The 15,308-nt window shown below is 40.4% G+C and overlaps 1 non-coding gene across 1 annotated transcript; it reads left to right on the top strand.

Moving 5' to 3' along the window:
- The first annotated feature begins 13,161 nt into the window (after positions 1–13,161).
- On the top strand, positions 13,162–13,269 carry LOC112804900 (small nucleolar RNA R71). The gene has a single exon (XR_003203517.1). It is a non-coding gene; the product is annotated as a small nucleolar RNA R71 (small nucleolar RNA).
- Positions 13,270–15,308: the final 2,039 nt, after the last annotated feature.

Genomic DNA, 15,308 nt, shown 5'->3' with positions numbered 1-15,308 from the left:
ATCTTATGTGTTATTTATCCTATCTTGTTGACTAAGATAAGGGAGATATTCGAATTTGAATGTTAGTTAGTAGTTCACGAGTTTGCAATCCGTACAACTAACCAGCAAGTGCACTGGGTCGTCCAAGTAATACCTTACGCGAGTAAGGGTCGATCCCACATAGATTATTGGTTTGAAGCAAGCTATGTTTATTTTATTAATCTTAGTCAGGATACCAATAGGGTTCTTTAGCCTCGTATAAAGTAAAAAGGGCATAAAATAAATAGTTGTTACTTTAATAATGGAGAATATGTTGGAGTTTTGGAGATGCTTTGTCCTCTGAATTTCAAATTTTCCTTGAAATCCTTTTCCCACACGCAAGGTTCCTTCCATGGCAAGCTCTATGTAGGGTGTCACCATTGTCAATGGCTACTTCCCATCCTCTCAGTGAAAATGGTCCAAATGCTCTGTCACAGCACGGCTAATGATCTGTCGGTTCTCAATCAGGTTGGAATAGAATCCATTGATTCTTTTGCGTTTGTCACTAACGCCCAGCCTTCAGGAGTTTGAAGCTCGTCACAGTCATTCAATCCCAGAATCCTACTCGAAATACCACAGACAAGGTTTAGACTTTCCAGATTCTCATGAATGCCGCCATCGATCCGGCTTATACCACGAAGATTCTTATTAAGGAATCTAAGAGATACTCATTCAATCTGATGTAGAACGGAGGTGGTTGTCAGGCACACGTTCATGGATTGAGGAAGGTGATGAGTGTCACGGATCATCACCTTCTCCATAATTAAGCGCGAATGAACATCTTAGATAAGAACAAGGGTGTTTGAATGGAAAACAAAAGTACTTGCATTAATTCATCGAGACGCTGCAGAGCTCCTCACCCCCAACAATGGAGTTTAGAGACTCATGCTGCCAAAGAGTGTATAATTCAGATCTGAAAATGTCAAGAGGTCCAAAGTAAATCTCTAAAAGTTATTTAAATAGTAAACTAGTAATCTAGGTTTACAGAAAATGAGTAAACTATGATAGATAGTGCAGAAATCCACTTCTGGGGCCCACTTGGTGTGTGCTGGGGCTGAGACTTAAGCTTCTCACGTGCCTGGGGCTGTTTTGGGCGTTCAACGCCAGGTTGTAACCTGTTTCTGGCGTTGAACTCCAGCTTGTAACCTGTTTCTGACGCCAGACAGCAGCATGATACTGGCGTTGAACGCCAGTTTACGTCATCTATCTTCGCGCAAAGTATGGACTATTATATATTTCTGGAAAGTCCTGGTTGTCTACTTTCCAACGCCGTTAAGAGCGCGCCAATTGGACTCTTGTAGCTCTAGAAAATTCATTTCGAGTGCAGGGAGGTCAGAATCTAGCAGCATCAGCAATCCTTTTTCAGCCTAACTCAGATTTTTGCTCAGCTCCCTCAATTTCAGCCAGAAAATACTTGAAATCATAGAAAAACACACAAACTCATAGTAAAGTCCAAAAATATGATTTTTTGCCTAAAAACTAATAATATTCTACTAAAAACTAATTAAAACATGCTAAAATCTACATGAAATTACCCCCAAAAAGCGTATGAAATATCCGCTCATCAGTTAGAGATTTGTGATCTCTTGGCTAGTTTGGGCCACAAAGAGGGCCTCGTATTGGGAAATTAGGTCGTTACTTAGACATTTTGGGGACCCGATGACCGTGTCTGGAACAGTTGCCCGCCGAGTGGGAGGCTATGCATGCTTAATCTCACCACTGATAGAGTTCGTTTCTTCATGGCTTCGGAGGTCATGGACCTCGTGTTGGAAGATGTAGTGCTACCCCGTGCTTTTGGCCAAGGTCAGGAATCCGTGGGTGTTTAGAATGCTTGGACATCCTATCCCTTGTCCGTTGCGTTTCTTGATTATGGTGTCTGTCGGTTGTGGCTTCGAAGGTGTCATAATGACACTTAATGGGAGGAGAGAGGTTTGGATTTTTCTCTTTTGTCCTTCGTCCCTCTGTATTTCCATTCGTAATGTTGGGTGGTTTCTATTTCTTTTTTGCTTGTAACTGCTTCCCTTTGTTTTCTTTATTCTATATTTCCTTTCACTTGTAACCGTTCCCCTCTATCTCCTTCATTTTCTCTACCATCTCTCATTTTTTTGTTCAAAAATGCTCTCTGCTACACTTTTGGGTGGTTGCTGGGGTTGCATTTCTCCTGCTTCGTGTTTCTTTATCATTTCCATTCGTTTTCTGCAAACAGGTTGGTGTTTGTATTTATCTTGGTCATCCGTACATTGTATTGCTTCTGTTTTTTTCCACATGTTAGGTGATTACTATGTGGTAGTGGTAGGAACGATAGAGGGTACCACTATTTTTTGGGTTATTTTTAGGTGCTTGGTAGATTTTAGTGTAGAATTTTGTGTTCATCCTTTTTTAGAGAGCGGGCTGATGGTGGTACCCTTTTGGTTATAAGTATGGTTCGGCGGAGATTTGAGGGTACTAGGGTTCTCGTTTACCTGGCCAGAGGTGTTCCTAACTATTACTATTGGGTGACCTCTAATGTGATGGGTACGCCTTCCCGACTTATGGAGGAGGACCTTCAGAAGCTTTGGGATGAGGGTGTGGTGCGTTGAGGCAGTGATGCAGAGCGGTAGTATGAGTTGGCATTCACCGGGGAGGACAAAAGAGTTTGTTACATTAACTCTGACTCCCCTTGTGTTTCCAACTAGATGTGGATTTATGAGCCCAGGTTCATGACGTTGGGGGTGCAGCTCCCTTTCTTCACCTTCGTTCAGGACATTTTGATCTGATGTTCAGTGGCGCCGTTGCAACTACACCCAAACAGTTGGACAGCGTTCCAAACTTTTGAGTTAGTCTGTGAATATTTAGAACTTCCTTCCCAGATGGAATTTTTCTTGTATTTTTTTCTTGTGCACTATCCCAATTAAAGAGGGAAAGCATATGAAGGGTTATGTGTCCTTCAGAGCTCTGACGAATTGCCGGGTGTTCGGTTTGTTTGAAGTTTCCTTCCACGTGTTTAAGAAGGAGTATTTTCAGGTCTACCCTACTCGGGGAGCCCCCCTTTCTGGTTGACTTTGCAAGGTGTGCACCGATTTGCCACTTATTAAATTTTGGCACGGGTTCGTCTTATTTAAGGAAGACTACCTATGAGGGGCTGTCTCCCGAAAATAAAGATATTGCCGATGTTCTGTTGGTAATTTTTGGGGATAGGCCGTTGAACCATCAAGACATTATGGGTGATCCGGTGGAGTGTCGTACTTACATCGGTGTGTTTTTAAGTGTGTTTTGCTTTTACTTATAGTCTTTACAAGCTTAAAACTTATCAAATTTTCTTTTTGGTTGTGTTTTCCAATTGAGATGGCTAGTGGGCAGCGACTCTTGCTAGGTTGATGGCTGCTTGAAGAACTGAAGATTGATGGTTTAGAAGTTATAGTAAACTCTCGTTGTAAGTATAGTTACTAAACCAGGCAATCAACCTTTCTTACAAACGTTTTGGTTGTCACAAGTAACAAACCCCTAAATAAATTGATAACCGAAGTATTTAAACCTCGGGTCGTCTTCTCAAGGAATTACAGGGAGGTATGTTCTTATTATTGGTTATGAAGATTGTAAATCGGGGTTTTAAAGATGAGGAACAAGTAATTTAAATGGCAAGTAAAATAAACAAATAACTGTAAAATAGACTTTTGGCAAGGTATGAGAAACTGGAATTCCTATCTTAGTTATCCTTATCAATTGTGATGAGAATTAGATTTTTCTCCCACTAAGTCAACCTCTAACTATGAAGGTAAGTCAAGTGGATGAATTGATTTTAATTCCTTGGGAAAGGCTAGAGTTATTGGAACTCGAATTAATTCTTGAAGGATCCCAATTTTCAGTTAACAATGAGTTTGACAACTCAAGAGTTACCAATTAATCAACCAAAGCCAAAAGGGAATAAAATCTACTTGAATGAAAATAATTTAGATAGAGCCCAAACATCAATAACATAAATTAGAGAAAACAATCATAAGTCTGAAATACCTCAAATTATATTAAATAGAAAGTTAGATTGAACATAGAAATCCATAAGCCAAATTGGCAACATCAAATAATCAACTAAAGTAATAAATAAAAGTAGAAAATAAATTGAAGGAACATTGAACCTGTGATGAAGAAATTGAAATCCTAATCCTAATCCTAATCCTAAATCATAAGAGAGGAGAGAGCCTCTCTCTCTCTCTCTAAAAACTGCATCTAAAACCTAAAATTGTGAGTAATGAATAGCATGTTGAGTCTCTGCATGTTCCCTGACTTTAATCTGTGTTTTTGGACCGAAAACTGGGTTGAAATACGGCCCAGAATCTCTGCCAGCGACTTTTGTAATTCTACAGATCGCGCACGTCACGCGTCTGCGTCGTCCGCGCGATTGCGTCACTCAGCGTTTATCGTATCACGCGTGCGCGTCATCCATGCATTAGCGTCGTTCGTGCAGCTTCCAATCTGCGTGGTCGCGTTAGGCACGCGATCGCGTCACTCTGATTTCTTCCATTTCACGTGGTCGCGTGAGCCATGCGATGCGTGACTTCTCGCTGGTCATCTCCTCAAATCCTTGTGTTCCTTCCATTTTTGCATGCTTCCTCTTTATTCTCTAAGCCATTCCTGACCTATGAAGCCTGAAATACTTAACACACAGATCAAGGCATCGAATGGTGATAGGAGAGGATTAAGATTAGCTAAATTAAGACCAAAGAGCATGTTTTCAATCATAGAACTAAACTAGGAAGGAATTGTAAAATCATGCAAATCATATGAATAAGTGGGTGAAAAGCTTGATAAAACCACTCAATTAAATACAATATAAACCATAGAATAGTGGTTTATCACTGCTTTCCTCCCTAACTTTCGATGTGGGGTTGATAGGGCTTCATGATCGACTCCTCAATCCATGACTCAGCTGGACTCGTAGACGGTCTCTCAGGAGGTAGATGCGATGGAGGTGGCTGGTAGTGAGGTTGAGGTTTTGGAAATTTTTGTTCTCGATGTTGCTAAGAAGCCGAAGTGGCCAGTTGAGGGGAGTATCGGGGAGAATCTGGAGGAAGAGTGGCCCGTTGCTTCCACGATAGACCGGCATTTTGATGCTCCAGCCTTTATTAATCAACATCTGCTACCGTGCACTGAGGATTTCTTTCCCGATTGTGATGTCTTCGGTTAGGTGAAGTCTGTCGTGCCCTTCTTCGTGGGCAGCCATTGTTCGTAAGGCAAAGCCGATGCTATCCCATGTGCTCCTTCTGGATGGAAAGCTCCAACAATCTCAGGCGGAGGTCAGTAAGTTGAAGGAGTAATGAGTGAAAAGTAAAGCTCACAGATATCGGTAAGTACACCAGATCGTTCAAGTAATACCACGTTGAGTGGATATCATTTCCACGAGGATTAAAGGATTGAGCAAGCAAATATCGAGTTAAATTTCTAATTAGATCAAATAAAACTAGAGTGATGAATGTTGAAACTTAGAATACCTGAATGTTGAATACTAGAAAAAGGACAATGAACGTTTTCTTGATTGAGAGAGAATAATAATGGAGAAAGTCAACCGCTTCAGAGAATAATACTCTGTTCTTGTAATCCATGAACATAGCAGTTACATTCGTCAACCCAAAGGTCATCACTGCGTATTCATAGTGACCATAGCATGTTCTAAACACCGTCTTCGGAATATCCTCCTCCTTCACCCTTATCTGATGATAACTTGACCTCAAATCGATCTTCGAAAACACCCCAGCTCATTGCAATTGATCTATTAAGTTATCGATCCATAGCAATGGTTAATTATTCTTCACCGCCACTTTGTTCAACTGCTGGTAGTCCGCACAGAGTCGCATTCCTCCGCCTTTCTTTTCCACCAATAAAATTGGTGCTCTCCATGGAGATACACTCAGAGCCATTCTCTACAGCGTAATTGACACTGGTCTGGCTCCCGGCACCAAGTCTATCACGAATTCAATTTCCCTTTGAGGTGAAAATTTGGGAATATCTTCAGAAAACACTTCGGAAAAATCCCTAACTACCGAAATTCGGTCTAACTTTTGTTCATCACCTAAAGCATTCATAGCTAAAAGTATATAAACCTGACATTCTTTTCCACTACATTTCACCATTACAGAGTTCAGGTAAGATCCCTCAGCTACAACTACTCCTCCTTTAGCTTCTGACATAAAGTGAATTGATTGCTTAAAGCAATCATAGCACTCGGTTCTTTGACAACCAATCAAACCCCAAAATCATCTCCAATCCAAGCATCAGCAAATAGAATAAGTCATGAACAAAAGATCTATCCTCGATCTTGAAAGGTATCTGCCTACAACCTAATCTAGTTACAACTGTTTGAGACGGGGTATGCACATGCAAGCTAAAAGCTAAGTCTGAGATTCTCAACCCTAGTTCAGTAGCCTTATCAAATGTAATGAATGAATGTGAAGCTCGTGTATCATACAATGCAATCAACATGAGATCGCAAATAAAACCTTTACCTCTCATCGACAAATCTAACTTGGTCGCATCAGCGGCATGCACTGCAAATACTCGGCCTTGATGTTGGTTCTGAACCTCATTCTGGTTTCTCCCACGAGTGCAGTCCCTTGCCAGGTGTCCAGGCAGTCCACAAATAAAGCATCCACCTCTTTCTTTTTCCTGGAGGTACTGATCATAGTTGTTTCTCCTAAAATTTCCTTGACCTTAAGGGTATTGAAAAGTGTGTCCACCCCTTTTGAAGTTATGGGCTCTAGGCTGAAAATGCTTTCCACGGCCTCTGTTGTTGTTGCGTCCACGAGTGTTCCTTGCCAATGCCACTTTCTTAGAACAATCCTCAACAACCCTCGCTTTGTTCACTAACTCAAAAAATATCCGAATCTCTAACAGAGACACAACAGTCATAATGTTCTCCCAAAGACCACCTTGGTATTTGATGCACTTCCAACCCTCATAGGACTCAAGTGATCATTGACATACCCTTGAGAATAGTGCACGGAATTGTGATCATCAATGGCGCCATCAACATGGTACGCACAATTGTAATCTCAACTCTTTATCACAACTTCGCACAACTAACCAGCAAGTGCACTGGGTCGTCCAAGTAATAAACCTTACGCGAGTAAGGGTCGATCCCACGGAGATTGTTGGTATGAAGCAAGCTATGGTCACCTTGTAAATCTTAGTCAGGCAGATTCAAATGGTTATGGATGATATATGAATAAAGCATAAAGATAGAGATACTTATGTAATTCATTGGTGAGAATTTCAGATAAGCGAATGGAGATGCTTTGTCCCTTCCGTCTCTCTGCTTTCCTACTGCCTTCATCCAATCCTTCTTACACCTTTCCATGGCAAGCTGTATGTAGGGTTTCACCGTTGTTAGTGGCTACCTCCCATCCTCTCAGTGAAAATGTTCTACGCACCCTGTCACGGCACGGCTAATCATCTGTCTGTTCTCAATCAGGTTGGAGTAGAATCCAATGATTCTTTTGCGTCTGTCACTAACGCCCAGCCTTCAGGAGTTTGAAGCTCATCACAGTCATTCAATCATTGAATCCTACTCAGAATACCACAGACAAGGTTTAGACCTTCCGGATTCTCTTGAATGCCGCCATCTATTCTAGCTTATACCACAAAGATTCTGATTAAGGGATCCAAGAGATATCCACTCAATCTAAGGTAGAACGGAGGTGGTTGTCAGGCACACGTTCATAGGTGAGAATGATGATGAGTGTCACGGATTATCACATTCATCAAGTTGAAGAACAAGTGATATCTTAGAACAAGAACAAGCTGAATTGAATAGAAGAACAATAGTAATTGCATTAATACTCGAGGTACAGCAGAGCTCCACACCTTAATCTATGGTGTGTAGAAACCCCACCGTTGAAAATATATAAGAACAAGGTCTAGGCATGGCCGTGAGGCTAGCCCCCATGATCTAAGATAACATAAGACTAAAGATACATACCAAAATAAGAATACAAGTAGAAGGTCCTATTTGTAGAGAACTAGTAGCCTAGGGTTTACAAGGATGCGTAAATGACATAAAAATCAACTTCCGGGCCCACTTGGTGTGTGCTTGGGCTGAGCATTGAAGCATTTTCGTGTAGAGATTTCTCTTGGAGTTAAACGCCAGCTTTTGTGCCAGTTTGGGCGTTTAACTCCCATTCTTGTGCCAGTTCCGGCATTTAACGCCGGGCAGTTTTGAGCTGATTTGGAACGCCGGTTTGGGCCATCAAATCTCGGGCAAAGTATGAACTATTATATATTGCCAGAAAACCCAGGATGTCTACTTTCCAACGCAGTTGAGATCGCGCCAATTGGGTTTCTGTAGCTCCAGAAAATCCACTTCGAGTGCAGGGAGGTCAAAATCAAACAGCATCTACGGTCCTTTTCAGCCTCTGAATCAGATTTTCGTTCAGGTCCCTCAATTTCAGCCAGAAAATACCTAAAATCACAGAAAAACACACAAACTCATAGTAAAGTCCAGAAAAGTGAATTTTAACTAAAAACTAATAAAAATATACTAAAAACTAACTAAAACATACTAAAAACATACTAAAAACAATGCCAAAAAGCGTATAAATTATCCGCTCATTACAACACCAAACTTAAATTGTTGCTTGTCCCCAAGCAACTGAAAATCAAATAAGATAAAAAGAAGAGAATATGCAATGAACTCCAAAAACATCTATGAAGATCAGTATTAATTAGATGAGCGGGGCTTTAACTTTTTGCCTCTGAATAGTTTTGGCATCTCACTCTATCCTTTGAAATTCAGAATGATTGGCTTCTAGAGGAACTCAGAATCCAGATAGTGTTATTGATTCTCCTAGTTAAGTATGATGATTCTTGAACACAGCTACTTTATGAGTCTTGGCCGTGGCCCAAAGCACTCTGTCTTCCAGTATTACCACCGGATACATACATGCCACAGACACAAAACTGGGTGAACCTTTTCAGATTGTGACTCAGCTTTGCTAGAGTCCCCAATTAGAGGTGTCCAGGGTTCTTAAGCACACTCTTTTTGCTTTGGATCACAACTTTATTTTTTTTGTTTTCTCTCTCTCTTTTTTTCGTTTTTCTCTCTCTTTCTTTTTTTTTCGTTTTTCTCTTTCCTTTTTTTTGTATTCACTGCTTTTTCTTGCTTCAAGAATCATTTTTATGATTTTTCAGATCCTCAGTAACATGTCTCCTTTTTCATCATTCTTTCAAGAGCCAACATTCATGAACAACAAATTCAAAAGATTTATGCACTGTTCAAGCATACATTCAGAAACCAAAATATTGCCACCACATCAAAATAATTAATCTGTTATAAAATTTAAAATTCATGCAATTCTTCTCTTTTTCAATTAAGAACATTTTTCATTTAGGAAAGGTGATGGATTCATAGGACATTCATAACTTTAAGGCATAGACACTAAGACACTAATGATCATAAGACACAAACATAGATAAACATAAGCATGATTTTTCGAAAAACAGAAAAATAAAGAACAAGGAGATTAAAGAACGGGTCCACCTTAGTGATGGCAGCTTGTTCTTCCTCTTGAAGATCTTATGGAGTGCTTGAGCTCCTCAATGTCTCTTCCTTGCCTTTGTTGCTCCTCTCTCATGATTCTTGGATCTTCTCTAATTTCATGGAGGAGGATGGAATGTTCTTGGTACTCCACCCTTAGTTGTCCCATGTTGGAACTCAATTCTCCTAGGGAGGTATTGATTTGCTCCCAATAGTTTTGTGGAGGAAAGTGCATCCCTTGAGGCATCTCAGGGATTTCATGATGAGAGGGGTTTCTTGTTTGCTCCATCCTTTTCTTAGTGATGGGCTTGTCCTCATCAATGAGGGTGTCTCCCTTTATGTCAACTCCAACTGAATAACAGAGGTGACAAATGAGATGAGGAAAGGCTAACTTTGCCAAGGTAGAGGACTTGTCCGCCACCTTATAAAGTTCTTGGGATATAACCTCATGAACTTCTACTTCCTCTCCAATCATGATGCTATGAATCATGATAGCCCGATCTATGGTAACTTCGGACCGGTTGCTAGTCAGAATGATTGAGCGTTGGATAAACTCCAACCATCCTCTAGCCACGGGCTTGAGGTCATGCCTTCTCAGTTGAACCGGCTTTCCTCTTGAATCTCTCTTCCATTGAGCACCCTATTCACAAATGTCTATGAGGACTTGGTCCAACCTTTGATCAAAGTTGACCCTTCTAGTGTAAGGGTGTTCATCGCCTTGCATCATGGGCAAGTTGAATGCCAACCTTACATTTTCCGGACTAAAATATAAGTATTTCCCCCGAACCATTGTAAGCCAATCCTTTGGGTCCGGGTTCACACTTTGATCATGGTTCTTGGTGATCCATGCATTAGCATAGAACTCTTGAACCATTAAGATTCCGACTTGTTGAATGGGGTTGGTAAGAACTTCCCAACCTCTTCTTCGGATCTCATGTCGGATCTCCAGATATTCACTCTTTTTGAGTTTGAAAGGGACCTCGGGGATCACCTTCTTCATGGCCACAACTTCATAGAAGTGGTCTTGATGCACCCTTGAGATGAGTCTCTCCATCTCCCATGACTCGGAGGTGAAAGCTTTTGCCATCCCTTTCCCCTTTCTAGAGGTTTCTCTGGCCTTGGATGCCATAAATGGTTATGGAAAAACAAAAAGCAATGCTTTTACCACACCAAACTTAAAAGGTTTGCTCGTCCTCGAGCAAAAGAAGAAAGAAGAGAGTAGTGGTTAGGTTGTGTGAAAATGAGGTGGTAAAGATGGGTTTATATAGGAGTGGAGAGAGGGGTAAGGTTCGGCTATGTGAGGGTCGGTTTGGGAGGGAAAGTGGTTTGAATTTGAATGGTGAGGTAGGTGGGGTTTTATGAAGGATGGATGTGAGTGGTGAAGAGAAAGATGGGATTTGATAGGTGAGGGGTTTTTGGGGAAGAGGTGTTGAGGTGATTGGTGAATGGGTGAAGAAGAGAGAGAGTGGTGGGGTAGGTGGGGATCCTGTGGGGTCCACAGATCCTGTGTCAAGGAAAAGTCATCCCTGCACCAAGTGGGGAGCAAAAATGCTCTCTATGCCAATTCTGGCGTTAAACGCCGGGCTGGTGCCCATTTCTGGTGTTTAACGCCAGCTTTTTGCCCTTTCCTGGCGTTTAACGCCAGTCTGGTGCCCCTTTCTGGCGTTAAACGCCCAGAATGGTGCCAGACTGGGCATTAAACGCCCATTTGCTGCCCTTACTGGCGTTTAAACGCCAGCAAAGTCTTCCTCCAGGGTGTGCTATTTTTCTTTCTGTTTTTCATTCTGTTTTTTCTTTTTTTATTGATTTTGTGACTTCCCATGATCATCAACCTACAGAAAACATAAAATAACAAAGGAAAATTAGATAAATATAACATTGGGTTGCCTCCCAACAAGCGCTTCTTTAATGTCAGTAGCTTGACAGTGGGCTCTCATGGAGCCTCACAGATACTCAGAGCAATGTTGGAACCTCCCAACACCAAACTTAGAGTTTGAATGTGGGGGTTCAACACCAAACTTAGAATTTGGTTGTGGCCTCCCAACACCAAACTTAGAGTTTGACAGTGGGGGCTCTGTTTGACTCTGTTTTGAGAGAAGCTCTTCATGCTTCCTCTCCATGGTGACAGAGGTATATCCTTGAGCCTTAAACACAAAGGATTCTTCATTCACTTGAATGATCAATTCTCCTCTGTCCACATCAATCACAGCCTTTGCTGTGGCTAGAAAGGGTCTGCCAAGGATGATGGATTCATCCATGCACTTCCCAGTTTCTAGGACTATGAAATCAGCAGGGATGTAATGGTCTTCAATCTTTACCAGAACATCCTCTATAAGTCCATAAGCTTGTTTTCTTGAATTGTCTGCCATCTCTAGTGAGATTTTTGCAGCTTGCACCTCAAAGATCCCTAGCTTCTCCATTACAAAGAGAGGCATGAGATTTATGCTTGACGCTAGGTCACACAGAGCCTTCTTGAAGGTCATGGTGCCTACTGTACAAGGTATTGAGAACTTCCCAGGGTTCTGTCTCTTTTGAGGTAATGTCTGCCTAGTCAAGTTATCCAGCTCTTTGGTGAGCAAAGGGGGTTCATCCTCCCAAGTCTCATTACCAAATAACTTGTCATTTAGCTTCATGATTGCTCCAAGGTACTTGGCAACTTGCTCTTCAGTGACATCTTCATTCTCTTCAGAGGAAGAATACTCATCAGAGCTCATGAATGGCAGAAGTAAATCTAATGGAATCTCTATGGTCTCAGTGTGAGCCTCAGATTCCCATGGTTCCTCATTAGGGAACTCATTGGAGGCTAGTGAACGTCCATTGAGGCCTTCCTCAGTGGTGCTCAATGCCTCTTCCTCCTCTCCAAATTTGGACATGTAGGTCATGTTAATGGCCTTGCACTCTCCTTTTGGATTCTCTTCTGTATTGCTTGGAAGAGTGCTAGGAGGGAGTTCAGTAATTTTCTTACTCAGCTGACCCACTTGTGCCTCCAAGTTTCTAATGGAGGACCTTGTTTCAGTCATGAAACTTTGAGTGGTTTTGATTAGATCAGAGACCATGGTTGCTAATTCAGAGTGGCTCTGCTTAGAATTCTCTGTCTGTTGCTGAGAAGATGATGGAAAAGGCTTGCCATTGCTAAACCTGTTTCTTCCACCATTATTGTTGTTGAAACCTTGTTGAGGTCTCTGTTGATCCTTCCATGAGAGATTTGGATGATTTCTCCATGAAGGATTATAGGTGTTTCCATAGGGTTCTCCCATGTAATTCACCTCTTCCATTGAAGGGTTCTCAGGATCATAAGCTTCTTCTTCAGATGAAGCATCCTTAGTACTGCCTGGTGCAGCTTGCATTCCAGACAGACTTTGAGAAATCATATTGACTTGCTGAGTCAATATTTTGTTCTGAGCCAATATGGCATTCAGAGTATCAATCTCAAGAACTCCTTTCTTCTGATTCGTCCCATTATTTACAGGATTCCTTTCAGAAGTGTACATGAATTGGTTATTTGCAACTATTTCAATCAGTTCTTGAGCTTTTGCAGGCGTCTTCTTCAGATGAAGAGAGCCTCCAGCAGAACTATCCAATGGCATCTTGGACAGTTCAGATAGACCATCATAGAAGATACCTATGATGCTCCATTCAGAAAGCATGTCAGAAGGACACTTTCTGATCAATTGTTTGTATCTTTCCCAAGCTTCATAGAGGAATTCACCTTCCTTTTGTCTAAAAGTTTGGACTTCCACTCTAAGCTTACTCAATTTTTGAGGTGGAAAGAACTTTGCCAAGAAGGCATTGACTAGCTTTTCCCAAGAGTTCACGCTTTCTTTAGGTTGTAAGTCCAACCATATCCTAGCTCTGTCTCTTACAGCAAAAAGGAATAGCATAAGTCTGTAGACCTCAGGGTCAACCCCATTGGTTTTGACAGTGTCACAGATTTGCAAGAACTCAGCTAGAAACTGATGAGGATCTTCCAATGGAAGTCCATGAAACTTGCAATTTTGTTGCATTAGAGAAACTAATTGAGGCTTAAGCTCAAAGTTGTTTGCTCCAATGGCAGGGATAGAGATGCTTCACCCATAGAAGTCGGGAGAAGGTGCAGTAAAGTCACCCAGCACCTTCCTTGCATCGTTGGCATTGTTGTTGTTTTCGGCTGCCATGTCTTCTTTTTTGAAGATTTTTGTTAGGTCCTCTACAGAGAATTGTGCTTTAGCTTCTCTTAGCTTTCGCTTCAAGGTCCTTTCAGGTTCAGGGTCAGCCTCAACAAGAATGCTTTTGTCTTTGCTCTTGCTCATATGAAAGAGAAAAGAAAAAGAAAATATGGAATCCTCTATGTCACAGTATAGAGATTCCTTGAGGTGTCAGAGGAAAAGAAAAATAGAAGGAAGAGGTAGAAAATTCGAACTTATCAAGGAAAGATGGAGTTCGAATTGTGCATTGAGGAGTAGTGTTAGTCCATAAATAGAAGGATATGAGAAGAGGGGAAAAATTTTCGAATATTAAGTAAGAGATTTTAAAAACATTTTGAAAAACACTAATTGATTTTCAAAAACTAAGAGTGGAAAAGAAAACAAGTGATTTTTGAAAAAGATTTTGAAATAAGAAATTAAAAAGATATGATTGAAAACTATTTTGAAAAATATGTGTTTTAAGAAGATATGATTGAAAAAGATATAGTTTTAAAAAGACATGATTGAGAAGATATGATTTGAAAAACAATTTGAAAAGATTTGATTTTGAAAATCAATGACTTGGCTAACAAGAAAAGATATGATTCAAACATTAAACCTTTCTCAACAGAAAAGGCAACATACTTGAAATGTTGAATCAAATCATTAATTGATAGTAAGTATTTTTGAAAATGGAAAGAAATTGATTTTGAAAAAGATTTGATTGAAAAGATTTGATTTGAAAAAGATTTGATTTTGAAAAATTTTGAAAACTTGAAAAAAATTGGCATTAAAAACAAAATCTTCCCTCTTGTGCCATCCTGGCGTTAAACGCCCAGAATGGTGCACATTCTGTCGTTTAACGCCCAAAACTCACCCCTTTTGGGCGTTAAACGCCCAGCCAGGCACCCTGGCTGGCGTTTAAACGCCAGTTTTCCTTCTTCACTGGGCATTTTGAACGCCCAGCTTTTTCTGTGTAATTCCTCTGTAGTATGTTCTGAATCTTCAATTCTCTGTATTATTGACTTGAAAAGACACAAATTAAAAATTTTTTGGATTTTTAATAATGAGGAATAATCAAAATGCAACTGAAATCAAATAAACAATGCATGCAAGACACCAAACTTATAAGTTTGTATACTATTGACACTAACAAGTTGAGAATGCATATGAGAAACAACAAAACACTCAAGACAAGAGAATTTAAAGATCAGAGGAAGTAAATCATCAAGAACAACTTGAAGATCACTAAAGACACATGATAAATGCAAGAAGAATGGAAACATGCAATTGACACCAAACTTAAAATGAGACTAGTGTCTCAATAAGAAACATAATATATTTTTGGTTTTTTTTTGTATTTTTTTTGGTTTTTTCGAAAATTAAGTGGAAAAGAAAATAAAGATATCAAAATTCTTAATGAGAATTCCAGGAATCATGCAATGTTAGTCTAAAGCTTTAGTCTAAAGGAATTAGACATGGCTAGCCAAGCTTCAGCAGGACATTACATTCAAGAGCTAAATTGATGAAAATCAATCAGCTTTGGTGATGATAAGAACATCACCTTGAAACACTATAATTCATTCTTAAGAACTCTGAAGAAAAATACCAAATCTAAGCAACAA

The sequence above is a fragment of the Arachis hypogaea genome, chromosome 5 (assembly GCF_003086295.3).
Source record: "Arachis hypogaea cultivar Tifrunner chromosome 5, arahy.Tifrunner.gnm2.J5K5, whole genome shotgun sequence".
Lineage (NCBI taxonomy): Eukaryota > Viridiplantae > Streptophyta > Magnoliopsida > Fabales > Fabaceae > Arachis > Arachis hypogaea.
Note: the sequence above shows the minus strand (reverse complement) of the source record. Positions and strands in the feature narration are given on the sequence as shown.